Here is a 19,027-nt window from a genome sequence, read left to right as displayed (position 1 = left end):
AATAATGAGGTCATTTGAAACCAGATTGTAGAGAGGTGAGAAGAAATTAAGAGGAAAGGAAATAGAAGTATCACAAAAGGCATGTGATTACATGAGACCAGGAGGATGGAAGAAGAGGGAACTCAAAAAAAAAAAAAAGAAACCTTCAGTTTTTTGTTATTTTTTCTGTGGCCAGGTTCTCACTTGAGAGGAAGGGTGGGGGAAATAATAGGAATTTTGAAGGATGAAAAGGTTTAAAAAAGTCACTGTTGTGATTGGATAGAGTTGATTAGGGAGGTGTAAAAAAAAATTACCTTGTGCCTGGTTAAATTTCATATGAGCACATGTTTTAAGTACATTACTTGAAGTGAGGCAGGACTTTGTTTATTTTATTTTCATACCGTGCTATACAAAATGCAATTTTGCATATTTATTTTGGATGAATGCAATTTGTAAAATATTAAGAAATAATTACTTATTTGGAGGTTGTTTTTATTTTAGTCAGAGGAACTAAGAAAGAGTTTTGGGTGATGAGCACAAGACTTTTAATTAACTACATAAAGGACTTACATCTTAGCACTGCTAATTAATTTATTTTATGAAGTAGGGAATAATTATAATCATTGCAAAATCATTTCTGTAGGTAAAGCTAAGATATTGTCAGGATTTCAATTAGCCACATTTTTTTTAAAAAGACTACAATTTTGGAATAGTATAATTTGACTAAGTGTTGCTTCTCTATATGAGGCTTTTAGGAAACATGATTGTTTGAAAACAGATTTTGGTTTTGCATTCTATTTACCACTGGAAAATAATGTACAACATTATTTGAAGAAAATATTAGAAGGTTTTTGGAAGAAAAGAGTACTTTCAATAAACTGAAAAAAGAACAAGACAATTTCATTTGAAAGAACACTGTCAGGTTTTAGAGTACTGAATTATCGAAAAAATTCAGTTATTTTAAAAATACAGATTCCCTTGGCAACTACAATTCTTCATTTTACTTTGATCATTTATAGTCAATGTGAGAAGCAATTCACATTACCTATAACAAAAATCATTTCAAAGATTTTTAGCTAAGAACATAACTTTTAAGAGTTCTATACTTTTATACCTTAAAATATAAAGAAAATGGTGATGAAGTAGTATATTTTCATTTTTTTCAATTGACAATCATCAGTATAAATATGCTAAGTGAATTCATGGGAACTGATCTGATCATCAAGACAAATAAGTGCATGCAAGAGTCTTTATAAGCTTTGTTTTATTTAAATTTCATATCAACTCTGTGAGAAAGGTAGATATTATCATCATCTCTAATATATAGATGGGATAACTGAGGTTTGGAAGAAGGTTACACCATGGCTAGAGCATTGCACTTGAAATCAGGAAGACTCACATTCTGCCTCAGTCACTTACTGTGTCGTTTCGCATCACAACCTCTCTGTGCCACAGTTTTCCTTATTTGAGAAATGAGAACATTGAATTTGATGCTAAGGAGATTTCTAGCTCTAAGTCTAGGAGCTTTTAACTTCTGAGAAGTGACTTGCAAAGAATCACATAGCTGGTAAAGTAATACAAAATATGGGGAGGTGAAGAAAGGAGTTTTCAGCCCTCTCCTTCCATGAGCAATAACATCTTTCAGTAGAAGTACATGATCAAAAGATTGCCATACTACTTGAACCCTAACTTTCTGTGAAAGGGAACCAGTGGTAAAGTTATCAATTTGGTGATAGGAGTCAATAGTCTAGAACCTGGACTCTGAATGCTGATCAAGAAGTAGAGGACCCTTGAAGACTCCCATTGGCCCTAGGATATGAGTTCCATTTCTTTTCCTCAAAAGAAGCTCAGAAGTATCTTCACTCAGGATTTCTACTGAAATCCAAAGCTAGAGATAGAGTTTACCATAGCCAGGTTGGAAAGATACATATATTTTCATCAAGAAGCCATCCCAGGGTGCCCAATGGAGCAACTTGCCTAACAGAGATACCTTGTCCCAAGAACAGCAGCGTGAGGATATCACAACTGGACCCTGGGAGGTCCCAACAAGCCACAGGTTTCAGTAAATTTGTCCACCTATGTTTTTTAAGTGCATGTCTCCCCACTGGTCAACTCTATAGATATTCAATTTCCTAATGAAGGTTGGGACTATTTATGGAAAAGTCTAACTGAGTTTTATGGAAAACTTATCTTGCTATTTTTTTTTAGTATATCATTTCAATAAATGATTTTACTGTGAGTTAACTGAGTCCCCTGATTGACTATAAAAAGATAAAAAACATCAGTGGCAACTTATGAATGGAGTTTTAGAAGTGTAGATGTACAGAGCTCCTTAAATCTAGAGTATTCATTACCCAGAGAACACAACCTGTATGAATTGGTGATATGCTAAATATGTGCATAAACTTGGGCAAGTCAATTCTGGGCTTAATTTCCCTCATCTATAAATTAAGGAGTTGGACTAGATTGTCTTAAGGTAAATTTTAACTATGACCTTTACAAATACCTTCTTATGAAGTCAGATTTGAGCAGAATCTATTTTTAAGTACTTATTTATCGAAGGAGGACTCATTTATTTTTATCATAAGATCACATAAGATTAAAGCTTAAGCACTAGGTTGTGACTACGGGAAGAAAAACAGGAATTACAGAGTATTATCCTAACTAGATTGGGGCAATTCAGAGGATAATCCCACATACAGAGTTTCCAAATGGAAACTTGGGTTGCATTTTGTACTAACACAATAATTTACATTTTTCTATACTCTCAATTTTTTGGGGAGGAGGGGCAGAAAAGTCTTTAATGCACTTTTATTGTGCATTGAAGAATTACTCTTAGATAACTCACAGATGACCTCCTAGTTTACATAATTTGTAGTTTTTTGGAAGGACAAAATTTGCACCATTATGAGCCCACTGACATGTGTGAATTCATTTCCAAGCTAATCCCTATTTAAAGAAAGCAATGTAACATTTATCTACAGCTTTGTTATCAGCTTACTATTTTTCAACGGATCCATCTCATTTTGTGATCCCATGGTGAACTTTGAAATACTCCTTCAGAAGATGAGTATTTCTTAATTATATTTTCTCTTGAAACCTATGGCCTAGTCAATGACCATTGGGCCAGAAATAGAGGCACTTCTTAGTTCATTTTACTGAAATGTTTAAAACTACCTACCTGCTTTAATTCAAATATACTTATGGGGAACCATTATGTACTGTGATGCCACTTTAATAATCTATCTATTAATCTTAGAATTTAACTTGTCAGCCTCTAATGCTGTATAGCTCCAACAACACCTTGGTTTAGGACCCCAAAACACAACTCAGACTTCAAAATAGAACATTTTCACAGCTTTTACTCCTTGAAAATATCATGCAACTAGGGATTTTGCTTATTTTTTATGCATTGACAAGTCTTGTTTTGACAGAACAATTATTTCCTAACAAACACCCAGTCTCCTTTAAATTCATGAAAAAAAAAATGTTAATTTGTTTCCTCTTAATAGGAAAGGATGGTTCTTTTAACTTTGACAGGATGACACTAATATTGACCAGAGAGAGTACTTGTCCAAAGTATTGCTGCCTCTAAATACTTACCTGATGCACTTTGCTTGAGACATTGCATACATACTTTTGGCACTATATCACATCATAGAAGTCTTTTTTTCTTCCTCTGAATTCTTAATAGATGATACTTTTTTCAGCCTTTTTCTAACTTTTGGTCACATGTGTTTCCAGTTTTTTATGATCACAGGTAACATGTTTTAGCAGCTTTGCTAGGTTTTATATGTGTGAGATTAAAGCCCCATAGTAGCTTTTATCTTATTACTTTGTTATTAAGGATTCACAATTTTTTTTCCAGATAGTTATTTCTATTTCTTCTTTTAAAAACCAATGAATCATCTGCATTGGTCATGCTTCATTTTGAAATAGATCCTTATCTAACTTGGTTCTTCAAATTCCGAATGGATTTTAGATGTCAGATTTTTAATAATAATAATGATAGTATTTTTATAGCACTCTAAAGTTGGAAAAATGCTTCACAAATAATAACTTATGTTCTTCTCACAACAGATCTGGGATGTAAGTGCTATTGTTTTCTCTGCTTTATAAATTAGGAAACTAAGGTAGGCATCATTTAAGTGATTTGCCTAGAGTCACACAACTAATAAATATCTCTGAATAGAATTGAATCCAGGTCTGTCTGACTCCAGGTCCAGTGCTCTATCCACTCTGAAATCTGTGTCTTTTGTTCTGACTCAGGCTAAATTAAAATTAAACTTGAATAATCAAAATGGTCTATTTTGTCTTTTCAGATTTCTTCTGTTCTATCTCTACTTTTACATTTCCCTCTAGCAATACTTGTGAAAAATAAAACTTTTAATAATCCTCTCATTTTTATGGTTTCTTTTTCAAATACTTAGATCATTTACATACTTGGAATTTATAATAAGTTATAAGATACTGATCTAAGACTGCTTTTAGAAGATTGATTTCCAGTTTTTCAACAGTTCTTATTGAATAAAAGCCCTTATACAATAATTTATATTCTTAGTTTTAGCAAACGTGGGAATGCTGTACTCATTCTGTATAATTCTAGAAAAAAATCTCTTCTCTCTTCCTCTTAGATTTTTTAAATAAAATATAAAAAATTTGATTATGTTTATTCATTTATTTTCCGTACTACTACTTTATTAATGATACAAATTTCTTCCATTTTTTTCTAGTTTTCCGGGGTTCTCAATTGTCATCTTAACTGCAAGTAGAGATATGCCTGTTAATTATTCTATCAATGTATTCATGTCTTATCTCTTTTAGCTAGTAATTCTAGCACCCTGTCAATACAAAAGGCAGAGGTTATTCTAGCATCGCTCCTGTTCATACTGGGGAAACTTGCAGTATTATTCCATTACAAACTATTCTATTTTGTGGATTTTAATGGATTCTTTTGACCACATTGGGTACTTTTTCAAAGGTAATTTGTTATATTCCAGGTGAAATAAAGAAAAATAAAAACTGTGATTTGCTGAAATTGATGATATTACTGATCTACACAAATTTTCCTCATAATTTTTCAAATATTGAGTCTTCCTTATATATCTGCTATAAATTCAACCTCCCTAAGTATAATAAATATTCAAAATATGTTGCTTTCGCTTTTATTTTAACATTTTTTAATATTTCATCAATATTCATAGTAATATTAGTCTATATTTCTTTTTATATTTTTCTTTTTTCATATAATTATTAGAAGGATAGTTGTTGCTGTTTGCCTTTCATTCCAGAAAAGGACCATGATTCTCATATGTAAATCTTGGTTTTCTTAAGCTAACGTCTTTCCTAGTTCTCACTTTGACTGAGGTAAGTCCCATTCAGGGTTTAAGACTAGGGAAAGAAAAATCAATTTAGGAAGGGAAAGACCCTTAGAATTTTTGGGCAAAACAGAAGCAGTTCCTACTTACAATCACTCTGAGTCATTTGGGCCCAAACAATGACTACTAAAAGGGATTGGACTGGGACCTATTATTGGCCAACCAACCAATCAACCATTGTTGCTCAATCAACGAGGGCCAGACTGAATGGAGTTTAAAGCATGGTCTTTAAGAAAGAAATCTAGTTTGTAAACTCCAAAATGTTTTGCTAGGTTTCAGCTAGGTCCAGTGGCCAGATGTAGAGTAGAAATGGCCCCACTATTAGAAGAATATTTTTCTTCTAGAAAGAGTTTGCTAGGTTGCTTCTCCTCCTGCTCTTCTTCCTTCTTTTCCTCCTTGTGCAGTAGAAGCTCAGTTTACAAGTAACATGGTTGAGGCATGCTTTGCTGGAGGAGGAAAAATTTTTTGCAAAATTTGTCTTGTGGTACCAACAAAAATTCACAGTATGAACATCATGTTTGGACTTGAATGGCTCACAAAGGAATGATGCTTAATTAGGGCAATGTTTATTTTTTTGAACCCATATAAGATTGCATGCCATTTCAGGGAGGGAGGCAGGATGGGGAAGAAAATTTTAAACTTGTGCAAGTTATTGTTGAAAACTGAAAATTAGTTTTAAAAAACCCCATCAAAACAGGTGTCTTTAAACAGATAGCCAGAAGTAAATGTATAGACAAAAAAATCAATGAGTCAAAACATGAAAGTGATTCTAAAAAACAAAAATTAGTGCAAGCAGTAGTGTTAGTCTTATTTTTAGTGAAAGTAGCATAAAAGAGAACATTCCTGACATTGAAATCCCCGATATTCTCATAGGAGATTCTTCCAAGTAATAACCCTTCCTCCTCCTCCTTCCTCTCACCTCCCTCATGTCAGCCATGACTCTTCTTAAAGGTAAAGTGTAGGTTAATTTATTGTATTTTCAGTTTGCATTGTGTACTAATCACTGTTATTGTATTTCAGGTGCATTAGGGACAAAAAAACATTTAAAATTATAAATAATTATTTTATATGAATATTTTTGGATATGTGGTACTGATCATCTGACTTTACACTATTTTCTATGGGAAAATTCACTTTGCAACATGAACCAATCACATGATGAACAGAATCTTGAAACAAACTGAATTCATAAACCAAGGTTCTACCGTATTTTATTTTAGAAAATGTTACTGCAAAAGGACTAAGGCTTATACCATTGCATCAGATTGTAAACTCCTTGAGGACAGGTACCGTCTTTTGCTTCTTTTTTTAATCCCCAGTTTACTACAGTGCCTAGAATATAGTGGCACTTAATAAATATTTATTGACTGATTGGACTACCTTTGGTGAACTTTTCTGGAGAGCATGGCACCTATTGACTTGACGAGACAGAACTGCGTAGGATTGGTAGGCAAGGATGGAGTATAATCTGTTTTACTGTAGGAGACTTCACACTCCATAAGATCACTTAATTCACTTGAATATACGTATATGTATGAAGATTTATTTTCTTTAATTTCATTTTGGGAATATAATTGTGGTAGTTTCTGATATGTGTGTATGTGTGTGTGTGTGTATATATATATATATGTGTATATTTATATACATATATGCATATATATGGATATATATTATGTATCCATTTTCTTTCAAAGACAAATTGCCTCATTTTTTATTTTGGTATTTTTTTCTTTTCTTGATAAAGTTAACAGTGGCTTAATGATATCATGACATAATATCTTTCAATGAACAATTACTTATGCCATTTTTCAGCTCAATATAGATTTTCTTTTCTGTATTTCTTCTTTGATTTTCAAAATTTTTACTTTTGTACTTGTTTTCAGATTATTCCGTTGCTGTCTTTTCTTAGTTACATACTCATTTCAATGATCTTTTCTCTTTTTAAATTTAAAATTTAAGTATAATGCTCAATAAATTTTATTTAATATTTGTTCGTAGCCTTCATATTATTTATGATGTTTTATTTCATTATCATCTGCAACTTAAACATTTAGTATTTCTAACCTTTTTCATTTATTTATTTACAAATCATATTCTGGTATCTGATGATGCAATGTTATTGTTTTTCTCAAGCTTGTTTACCTTTCCTAAGATTTTTGTGATTAACAAATTCATATTGATTTGCATTTCTCCTGGAATTGTTCTCTCTCCAATGACCAGTCTACTACAGAGAAGTGACATGGTCAAGCAATGGAAAATATGCTGTGTGCCTGGGTTCAATTCTAGACTCTACCATTAAATAAATCTATGATCTTCGGTAAATTACAACCCCTCTGGGTCCTCATCTATAAAATGAAGAGTTTAGACCAAATGATCTCTGTGCTGAGGTCCCTTTCAAGTCTAAATTTCTGATGCTCTGAGCAGCACTTTAAAAATATATATCATCTGCATAACATATAAGCATTTTTTGGTACTTCTAGAAACAACACTAAGTATTCTATATGATTATGAAATTTTCATTGTGATATTTGTGTGTGTGTCCATCCTTCATCGCCAAAGAAAACTACGCCATCAGATAAATAATGACATGACTTGCACTTGACTTTGTTTTGAGTGAGGGAGGGCTGTGTAGGTCACCAACCTCACTTCTCCTCCAGAGCCATTTGAATCTAGTGACCAGATATTCATCAGGATGACTAGAGATGATCCAAGATGAGGTAACTGGGGTTAAGTGACTTTCCCAAGGTCACACAGGTAATGAGTGTCAAGTGCCTGAGGTAAGATTTGAACTCAGGTCCTCCTGACTCCTGCATTGGTGGCTCTATCCACTACACCACTTAGCTGCTCTGTGATATATGTAGCATCATCATGAATCCCTATATTCATTTTGGTGGCTTTCTTGGTAGGTATTTCTTGTCCATATACTGATTAAACTAAACGATCTCAGAGATTTTTAGAGGTTGTCTAGTTGAAACTAGGTGGCCAATGGACGGAGTACCAGGCTTAGTTTGGAAGACCTGATTTTAAATCTAGTCTCGACACTTACTTGCTCTGTCACCCTGGGCAAGTCATTTAATCCTGTTTGCCTCAGTTTCCCCACCTCTAAAATGAGCTAGAAGAGAAAATGACAAACTACTCCATTACCTTTGCCAAAAAAACCCTAAATGGGTTCACAAAGTGTCACACATGCCAGAAATGATGAATAATAATTAAGTTGAAACTATATCTAAATAAGAATATCTTCTATTGTATAAAGTATAAGTAATTACTCAGTCTTTGTTTGAAAACCTCTGCTGAAGGTAAAACCTCACTTCTTCAATTAGTACTTTCCATTTTAGGATGACTGTAATTGTTAGGAAATTTATTCTTATATCTGTAGCAGAGGTCCTATACTTATTAAACTAACTTCCCTTGTAAAATCAAGATGGGATCCTAGGACTCAGCTGCTACTTCTTTCTCAGGATTCCAGAGGACCCTGAGGAACAGAGGTTAGTCTTCAAGTTCTGTAACATGAGCCACCACCAATGTGTTTCCATCCAATGATTATCAATTAGTAAGCCAGAATAATTTCACTATTACAATGAAACATTTAATAAGGTGGCATAATATGGTTAGTTGGTGCAAAACATTTTCTTAAAAGTTTGTGATACATTCTTGAACAAGTATACATAGAGTCCAGAGGGCTCAAACTAAGAAGTCATGGATGGCAAAGGTCTTTCCTTGATGTGTCTGGTTCCCATTGTTATCAGAGCTACCAGTCATTGTCATTCTGGATATATTACTAGGACCCCAATGAGAAGTCTGAATTATCCAATCCTCTTAAGTTCACAAGGTTTTCTTTTGGTCAAGGAGATAGAGAGGAGCTTGAGGTGTGTTTGAAGTTTCATTCCTAATGAATTTATTCTCAGGAACTTGGCTGAAATGTTTCCTTCTTCTAATCTGCTTGACACTTGAATGATAAAAGGGGAATTAGCTTGCAAATTTATATATGCTCTGCAAGGAATTACTGAGTCTCCTCGACCAATCCCAATATATATCCTGTTGCACCTAGTTGAAATGCCTTTGATTGATTTAGGAAAGGTGTACTGATATATGTTGACAAACTTATCTTGGTAACCTAAAGCAATCCAGGATATTTGATTTTATACAGATATCTAGGTCTTGTTCACACCTAATATATGTCTTTGCATGTTCAATTCTGGTTGAGAAGTCCAGAGGATTTCTACATTTACATTTCAAGCCTAAATCTACCTCTATGAAACTTCTATTCATTGTTCCTAGTTTTGTCCTCAAGAGCCAGGCAATATTCATCTATTCTTTTCATTCATATTATCTGAATAAAAATCTCTAGCGGAAAGGCGGAGCCAAGATGGCGGAGTAGAAAGACGCACATACACATAGCTCTGAACCCACAACCCATAGAATGGCTACAGGGAAGTAACTCACGGCGAATTCCGCACCCAGAGGCCACGGAACATTGGAGCGAGGGAGATTTCTGTTCCAGAGGGACCTGCAAACCTCTCGCGGGGGGTCCTTCGCGCTGCGGACTGGGCGCCGGGACTGGGAGCTGAGTGCAGCCCTGCCGCGGCCGCGGCACCGAGAGGAAAAGATCCGAGCAGGCTTCACAGACAGGATCTCCAGCGGCCACGCGGGTCCCTCCACCCACAGAGGGATCTGCAAACCTCTCGCAAAAGGTCCGTCGCGCTGCAGACACAAAGCCCAGCCCAGACCTGCTGCGGCCACGGCTGCGGCACCGAGAGAAACAGATCCGAGCAGGCTTCAGGGACGGGATCTCCAGCGGCCGCACAAGTCCCTCCACCCACAGGTGACAGGGGTGGGTGAGAGAGTCTCTTTGGCGGGTCGAGAGGGGAGTGGGGTGCCCCCATAATACAGCCCCCCCCCCCCCCCCGGGAGGTAGAAGCTGAGAGGCGGCTGCAGACAGGGGCTCCCCAAGCGGGCGGGAGCCTGAATCCATTGCAGAAGGTCTGTGCATAAACCCCCTGAGGGAACTGAGCCTGAGAGGTGGCCCTGCCCCGATCTCAGCACCAGATCATAATCTCATACTGAATAGCAGCCCTGCCCCCGCCAAAAGCCCTGAGGCTGGAAGCAGCATTTGAATCTCAGACCACAAACACTGGCTGGGAGGATCAGGAGGTGAGGTGGGTGTGAGGAAAATATTCAGAGGTCAAGTCACTGGCTGGGAAAATGCCCAGAAAAGGGAAAAGAAATAAGACTATAGAAGGTTACTTTCTTGGCGAACAGGCATTTCCTCCCTTCCTTTCTGATGAGGAAGAACAATGCTTACCATCAGGCAAAGACACAGAAATCAAGGCTTCTGTGTCCCAGCCTACCCAATGGGCTCAGGCCATGGAAGAGCTCAAAAAGAATTTTGAAAATCAAGTTAGAGAGGTGGAGGAAAAGCTGGGAAGAGAAATGAGAGACATGAAGTCAAAGCATGAACAGCAGATCAGCTCCCTGCTAAGGGAGACCCAAAAAAATGTTGAAGAAATTAACACCTTGAAAACTAGCCTAACTCAATTGGCAAAAGAGGTTCAAAAAGCCAATGAGGAGAAGAATGCTTTCAAAAGCAGAATTAGCCAAATGGAAAAGGAGATTCAAAAGCTCACTGAAGAAAATAGTTCTTTCAAAATTAGAATGGCACAGATGGAGGCTAATGACTTTATGCAAAACCAAGAAATCACAGAACAAAGAGAGAAGAATGGAAAAATGGAAGATAATGTGAAATATCTCATTGGAAAAACAACAGACCTGGAAAATAGATCCAGGAGAGACAATTTAAAAATTATGGGACTACCTGAAAGCCATGATCAAAAGAAGAGCCTAGACATCATCTTTCATGAAATTATCAAGGAAAACTGCCCTGAGATTCTAGAACCAGAGGGCAAAATAAATATTCAAGGAATCCACAGAACACCGCCTGAAAGAGATCCAAAAAGAGAAACTCCTAGGAACATTGTGGCCAAATTCCAGAGTTCCCAGGTCAAGGAGAAAATATTGCAAACAGCTAGAAAGAAACAATTCAAGTATTGTGGAAATACAATCAGGATAACACAAGATCTAGCAGCCTCTACATTAAGGGATCGAAGGGCATGGAACAGTATATTCCAGAAGTCAAAGGAACTAGGACTAAAACCAAGAATCACCTACCCAGCAAAACTGACTATAATACTTCAGGGGAAAAAATGGTCTTTCAATGAAATAGAGGATTTTCAAGTATTCTTGATGAAAAGACCAGAGCTGAAAAGAAAATTTGACTTTCAAACACAAGAATGAAGAGAACCATGAAAAGGTGAACAGCAAAGTGAAGTCATAAGGGACTTACTAAAGCTGAACTGTTTACATTCCTACATGGAAAGACAATATTTGTAACTCTTGAAACATTTCAGTATCTGGGTACTGGGTGGGATTACACATGCACACACACTCACATACATAGAGACAGAGTGCACAGAGTGAATTGAATAGGATGGGATCATATCTTTAAAACAAGATGAAATCAAGCAGTGAGAGAGAAATATATTGAGAGGAGAAAGGGAGAAATTGAATGGGGCAGGTTATCTCTCATAAAAGAGGCAATCAAAAGACTCATTAGTGGAGGGATAAAGAGGGGAGGTGAGAGAAAAACATGAAGTCTACTCTCATCACATTCCACTAAAGAAAAGAATAAAGTGCACACTCATTTTGGTAGGAAAACCTATCTCACAATACAGGAAAGTGGGGGATAAGGGGACAAGCAGGGTGGGGGGGATGATAGAAGGGAGGGCATGAGGAGGAGAGTGCAATTCGAGGTCGACACTCATGGGGAGGGATAGGATCAAAAGAGAATAGAAGTAATGGGGGACAGGATAGGATGGAGGGAAATATAGTTAGTCCTATACAACACAACTATTATGGCAGTCATTTGCAAAACTACACAGATATGGCCTATATTGAATTGCTTGCCTTCCAAAGGGAAGGGGTGGGGAGGGAGGGAGGAAGAGAAGTTGGAACTCAAAGTGTTAGGATCAACTGTCGAGTAATGTTCTTGCCACCAGGAAATAAGAAAAACAGGTAAAGGGGTATAGAAAGCTATCTGCCCCTACAGGACAAAAGAGAAGATGGAGACAAGGGCAGTGAGGGATGATAGAAGAGAGAGCAAATTGGTCATAGGGGCAATTAGAATGCTTGGTGTTTGGGGGGGGAGGGGATAAAAGGGGAGAAAATTTGTAACCCAAAATTTTGTGAAAATGAATGTTAAAAGTTAAATAAATAAATTTAATAATAATAAAAAATAAATAAATAAAAATCTCTAGCTCTGGTTCTAAGCTCTTTTTCAATAGCTAAGAGCTGCCTTAAATTGAGAGTTAATACATTGCTACCTGTCTTTAGCATAACAGGTGCAAATAGAAACTTTATACAAGTAGAAATCCAATTATTGGATTATTATTTATTACAATGGATAATATTCATTTTTTATCCATTTTTACCCTCCATATGCTTTGCGTTCACTTGGTTCCCTGTCTGGGTGATATGAAATAGTTTCTGGTCCCTATCATTTCTATTTCAGTAAATTGTTCCTTCTATTAGTCAAACTTATGTGATATGTAATAATTTTATTCTTCCTTTGGAAGAATAAGGTTATCACTAAGATAAGCCAAGATTATATCAGTACCTCTGCTTTAAAGAATGTTTTATTTCCCTTTGGTCCAGCAATACTGCTTCTAGGACTGTGTCCCCAAGAGATCATAAAAATGGGAAAGGGTCTCACATGTACAAAAATATTTATAGTAGCACTCTTTGTGGTGACCAAAAGCTGGAAATCAAGGGGATGCCTATCAATTGGGGAATGGCTGAATAAACTGTGGTATATGAATGTAATAGAATACTATTGTGCTATAAGAAATGATGAACAGGAAGACTTCAGAGAAGCCTGGAAAGACTTACATGACCTGATGCTGAGCAAAAGGAGCAGAACCAGGAAAACTTTGTACACAGCGACAACCACAGTGTGGGAGAATTTTTTCTGGTGGGCTTAGAACTTCACTACAATGCAAGGACTTAAAAAATTCCCAGTGGTTTTTAAGGCAAAATGCCTTCCCCATTCAGAGAAAGAACTAGGGAATTGAATCGCAGAATATAGCAGATTATTTTCTTTTGTATTAAGTTTTGGTTTCTTTTATGATTTCTCCCATTCATTTTAATTCTTCTATGCAACATGACTATGGTGAAAGTGTATTTAATAGGAATGTATATGTAGAACCTATATAAAAATACATGCTGTCTCAGGGAGGGAGGGGGGAAGTAAGGCGGAAAGAGGGAGAAGGAGGAAAAAAAAATCTAAGTTATATGGTAGTGATTGTAGAACACTGAAAATAAATAAAATAACAATAATAATAAAAAGAAATTGAAAAAAAGAATGTTTTATTTCAGCAAATATCTAGAGAGCTGAGGTGCCCAATCTCTGGCAAATACTTCTAGTCTGCAAGGTTTGCAGTTGGTTTCACCAGTGCATCATCTTTTATTCTCTTTTTGAGGTGAACTGTCACAACATCTTTCCATACTATCATTTGTTTTTCTCCCATCACTTACTTGTTGTCACCCAAATGTTCTCCCAATCCTGCTATACCCTCATTACATGAATTTCCTCATATAATATATATATGTATGTATGTAAAATATATAATAATAAAATACCACTTTGTACTTTTAAAATCTATTCTGTCCTTTGGAATAAAGAATAGTCCTATTTTCTTGTTATTCTGTCATTTTTAGTAACATCTGACTCTTTGTGACCTCATTTGGGGTTTTCTTGACAAAAATATAGAAATGGTTTGTGATTGCCTTCTCCAGCTCATTTTGCAGATGAGGAAACTGGGGCCAATGAGGTTGTTATTTGCCCAGGGACACACAGCTAGCAAGTGTCTCAGGCCAGATTTGAACTCTAGAAGATGTGTCTTCATGTCTCCAGAACCTGTTTTCTAGCTGCCCCCTAGTCTTCTATAGCATTATTCTAATTAGTAACATTATTTTTATTCAACCAATTCTCAGTGATACTCATGAAGCTAATTGTTTGCATTAAGATACCGAGTTTGTCTTGTCTATTACCCGTATTCTGTGGCTTTACCTACAAAAGGTAATGCTATGAGGTTAATTATGGCCCCTTTTCTTGGACATTGCTTTTTCTGAGCTACTATTGTACTATTATGATATTTTTCATCCTATATCCTAGTCACTAATCTCTTTGATATCTAGCTTGTTGGTTGCATGTAGCTAATTCTCCCTCTCCTTTCCTTATCTCTCAGCTGATGGATATAAAGAGTTCTAGCCTTGAATTATTCTCTAATTCCAGTAACTAGGGTACAGTCTTATTGCTGCTGTGACCATTCATTAATATTGTAACCCAGTTTCTGTCACAGAGTCCTATCTCATCATCTTTTGCCTATATCTCTGCTTTTGTCATGTGGCCAATGCTCAAATTTCTTCGAGACTGGCTATTTTTCCTTGCTCCCCAACCCACATCAGGCATTGTCATTCCTCAGACAGCTTTCCTGTCCCCAGACCTATGCCTATATCCCCAACATTTGTTTCCAGTTTTTCTAATACCAATTATTTTCATACCTAGACCTCTGTCACTTGCATGCTTCTGGAACCCAGCAATGCCACATTTTGTTCATCTGTGGGGCTCTCCATCTATTGTCCATTTCCAGAACTGTCAGATCCCAGAGTGATCAAAGGAAATACTATTTGTAAAGTTTTAATATTTATGTAAACTGTTTAGTGTCTATATGTATATAAGTTTGTGTGTGTATATATATGTAGTATGTATGCATGCATTCATGTATGTATATATATACCCAGACTTTGATTTCTGACCAGACTTATTAATCCATTATTTTATTTGTTTTCCCTAAGTTCTGATAGTCACTGATGGTGCCAAGGAGTTATTCTCTCTCTCCTACCCTGATTACTTTGTTTCATTACTCTAATACTTCCAAAATCCTACCTCAATAACTTTTTTTCTCCCAGTTTTGCCAGGATTCTCTGGTCCTTGACTTTGTTCTATTTTCCTCTGGCTTCCTTTTCCCCAAAACAATGATTTATTCTTGACCTAGGCTTCTACTGCCCTGTCCTGCCACTAATGAAATATATAGGCTTCTGACATCCTATTCAAATATGACTTGATTATTTATTAATACCCATTATTTCAGTGAACCCAGAATCACATGAGCATGCAAACCCTTTTTGCAAGTGCTAGTTGGAATTTATCTACAAATTCTCACCTTTTATTATCAATTATCACATGACCTATATCCTTTTTTTATCATATATACTGATGATCTTCTTGCACACAAGTTATCATTAGAAATAGATCAGTTCCTGCTAACAACTATCCAAATTAAGGAACCACTCTGATTCATAATCTAATTGCCCTGTTCCCTTTAACCTTGTTGCTTGAAACTTCTCTTCTTGTCACTTTCACTCTGAGACTTGGTCTGGTCTCAAGGTCAAAGGTATAGTTGGTCAGGCCTATCTAGCTAATAACAAAAGCTTGCTTCTGAAATCATAAGAACAATAGCAACATTTATATATCATTTTGGTATTTTAGCAATTTTGTCTCATTAGATTCTCATAGCAACCCTCTACTTTTACTCTCCCCATTTTGCAGATAAGGAAATTGATGCAGGCAGAGGTTAAATAACTTGTCCAGTTGTCATATTAGTAAGCATCTTTTTCTAATTTTAAGATTATATAATAAAATCATGTGCTTCATTTTATTATTACAGTCATATTAAAGCCATCACAGATAGGGAAATAAATCTGACTCCTAGTAATAAAGTAAGTTCAATTAGCCATAGAAATATGTAACCTTTAGAGAATTAAAAAGCCTTTTCATATAGATTACTTAATTTAAGGCTTGTTGAATATTGTTTTCATCTTGTATACACGTTTTGTTTTATTGGCCATATCATAGACATGTTTTTCATTGCCAAATGCTTACATTAGGCTGTTATGGGCATTTGGAACGGACAGTTTACTTTCTTAGACACTTTTAATTAGGTTATTATAGTTCAGTGTATACCAAAATTACATAAATATAGCATTTCTGCAAAAAACAATTTCAAAATAAATATTATTGGAATGATTTCAGATAAGCATCGTTCCACATAAAAGATACCAGTGGTACATTTCCTTTCACTATCACCATAGGCAGTTAAGTAGAGAGTTTAATAATATTCAATTAATTTAGTCGGTAGTCATTCTAGATAAGTGAATTCAAAACTTGTTTCTCACAACTTTTCTTCAATTATTTGAATAATTACTTGATTTCACATCAGGGATTTCATAGTCCCTTTGATTTCACATTGACTGCAAAGACACCAACAATATCTTAATAGCTTGTATTTTTAGCTTTGAAGTTTGCAAAGACTGTGCATTCTCAGCATAAGTATTCCTTAGCGTTCAGTCCTAGACCCACTTCCTTTTACCTTCTATATGAATTCACTTGGTACTCTCATCATTTTCTAAAGATTTAATTACCATTTCTATGCAGGTGACTCTCAAATTTGCTTATCCAGACTAATCTCTCTGCTCACCTCCAATCTTCCATCTCCAATTGCCTTTCAAACATCTCAAACTGTATATCCAGTAGAAGACATCTAAAATTCAATATATCCAAAACTAAAGTAATTGTCTTCTCCCCTAAAACTTTCCTTCCTCCTGTCTTCTCTTTTACTGTAGATGTTAACACTATCTTCCCAGATCCTCAGGCCCAAACCTTGAAGTTGTTCTTAATTTTTTACTCTCTCTCTCTCTCTGTCACCCTCCCATGTTCCATCTATTGTCAAGGCTGGTTAATTTAACCTTTGCAGCACCTCCATATACATCCCTTGTTTTCTCTGACACTGTCACCACTATAGTGTTGGCCCTCATTGCCTCGTGCCTGAATTACTGCAATAGCCTGTTATTGAATCAGCCTACTACAAGTTTCTTGCTACTCTAATTCATCCTCTATTCACCCTCTACAGTGATTATTTTTAAATACAGGTCTGATCATGTCACCTGCTTACCCTCACTCAAAAAATTCTAGTAGCTTCCTATTTATTGCCTTCAAGATCAATTACAACATAGTGTTTACCATTCAAAGTCCTTCTTAACCTAACCCCCTACTACCATTCCAATCTTCTTAAATCTTACTTCCCATCACTTACGTAGCCTTTAGTCTCAAACTCTGGACTCTTTGTTGTTATAAAGATACTCTACCTCTTGGTCCCAGTCATTTCTTCTCCATCTGTCCGTCATGCCTGGAATGGTCTCCTTCCTCCTCTTGATTACAAACCTCCCTGGCTTCCTTTAAATACCAGCTGAAATCTCATCTTTTACAAGGTGCCTTCTCTAACCTTTCTTAATTCTTGTGCTTCCTTCTGCTAATTATTTCATATTTATCCTAGCATTATGTACATAGGTCTTTTTGTATACATTTGTTTCTGTGTTATTTCCCCCCATCAAATGGTAAGCTTGAGGGAAGGGACAAATTTTGACTGTTTTTGTGTCCCCAGCACTTAGCACAGAGCCTGGTACATAGCAGGCATTTAATAAATTTTTATTGACTGACTGGCAAAGTACTTTACAAATAACGTCTCATTTTATCCATACAACTACTCTATGAAGCAGTTACTATTATTATCTTCATTTCACAGATGAGGAAAATAAGGCAGACAAAAGTTGTGATCTTTCCAGATTCAGAGAGCTAGTAAGTGTCTGAGTCACATTTGAACTCAGATCTTCCAAACAACAGGTCTAGCACTCCATCCACTGTGACTAATAGTCAACCTATAAGAAATTAAAATCATATTTCCAGCATTTCCAATTGAAAATAAATTAAAATGGGTAGCTAATGGCTCAGAAATAAGTGAGAAAAACCTATTAAAGCATTCAGTTTATGAGCAAAATAATGGAATGAAGTTGAAAAAATAGCAATTGTGAAACATCCAATTGAATAGAAAAAAATAAAGGCATATGAGATTTTTTGTTTTTATGAATTTCAGTATTTGTAGGAAAAAATAGATTACTGAGGTATATAAGCATATTTTTAAATGCCTGATAGGTAAAACTTATGTTTGTTTTCATCACAGCATAAATTACTATGATTTTAATATAACTGGTAAATTTTATGTTATTTTCCTGGTAGACAAATTTATATGGATTTCAGAAACAGTTTGGGTTCCTAACCTCTTTAATTTTTGTCAATTTATTCTCTTGACTTTCATAGTAAGAAAGATGAAACATTCAAATATTTTTCTTTGGTCAGATTAATTCATGAGGAAGCACTTTGTAGCAATAAAACATCATATAAATAAAAGTTTTATTATTGCTATCATTAGTCCCAGCTTTCACCATTCTTATGGTATAGAAGAGGGCAAGATAAAAGGGAATATGGGGCTGTGTACATAGACCTTTTATCATTGTGTTTCCTTTTGGGGGGATAATGTGTCCTTAGCTCATCTTCAACTTTCCACAACTTTTTTTATTGGTCAGGTGTCAGTGTTCCCCTGATTTAATTTTGAATTCATTTATCTTTATACATGTTGTTTTCCTGGTGAGGATTTTTTCTTTCTTTTTTTTTGTATCTTGGTGCCTAATATATGTCTGGACCATGGTAGGTGCTTACC

General features: G+C 35.7%; 1 pseudogene; it reads left to right on the top strand.

Annotated features, from left to right (window-relative positions):
• LOC140502338 (E3 ubiquitin-protein ligase HACE1-like) overlaps positions 1-19,027 on the top strand; it is a 49,251-nt pseudogene that overhangs the window by 6,222 nt on the left and 24,002 nt on the right.

This window comes from Notamacropus eugenii, chromosome 4, assembly GCF_028372415.1.
Source record: "Notamacropus eugenii isolate mMacEug1 chromosome 4, mMacEug1.pri_v2, whole genome shotgun sequence".
Classification (NCBI taxonomy): Eukaryota; Metazoa; Chordata; class Mammalia; order Diprotodontia; family Macropodidae; genus Notamacropus; species Notamacropus eugenii.
This window is presented reverse-complemented; position numbering and strand designations above follow the sequence as displayed.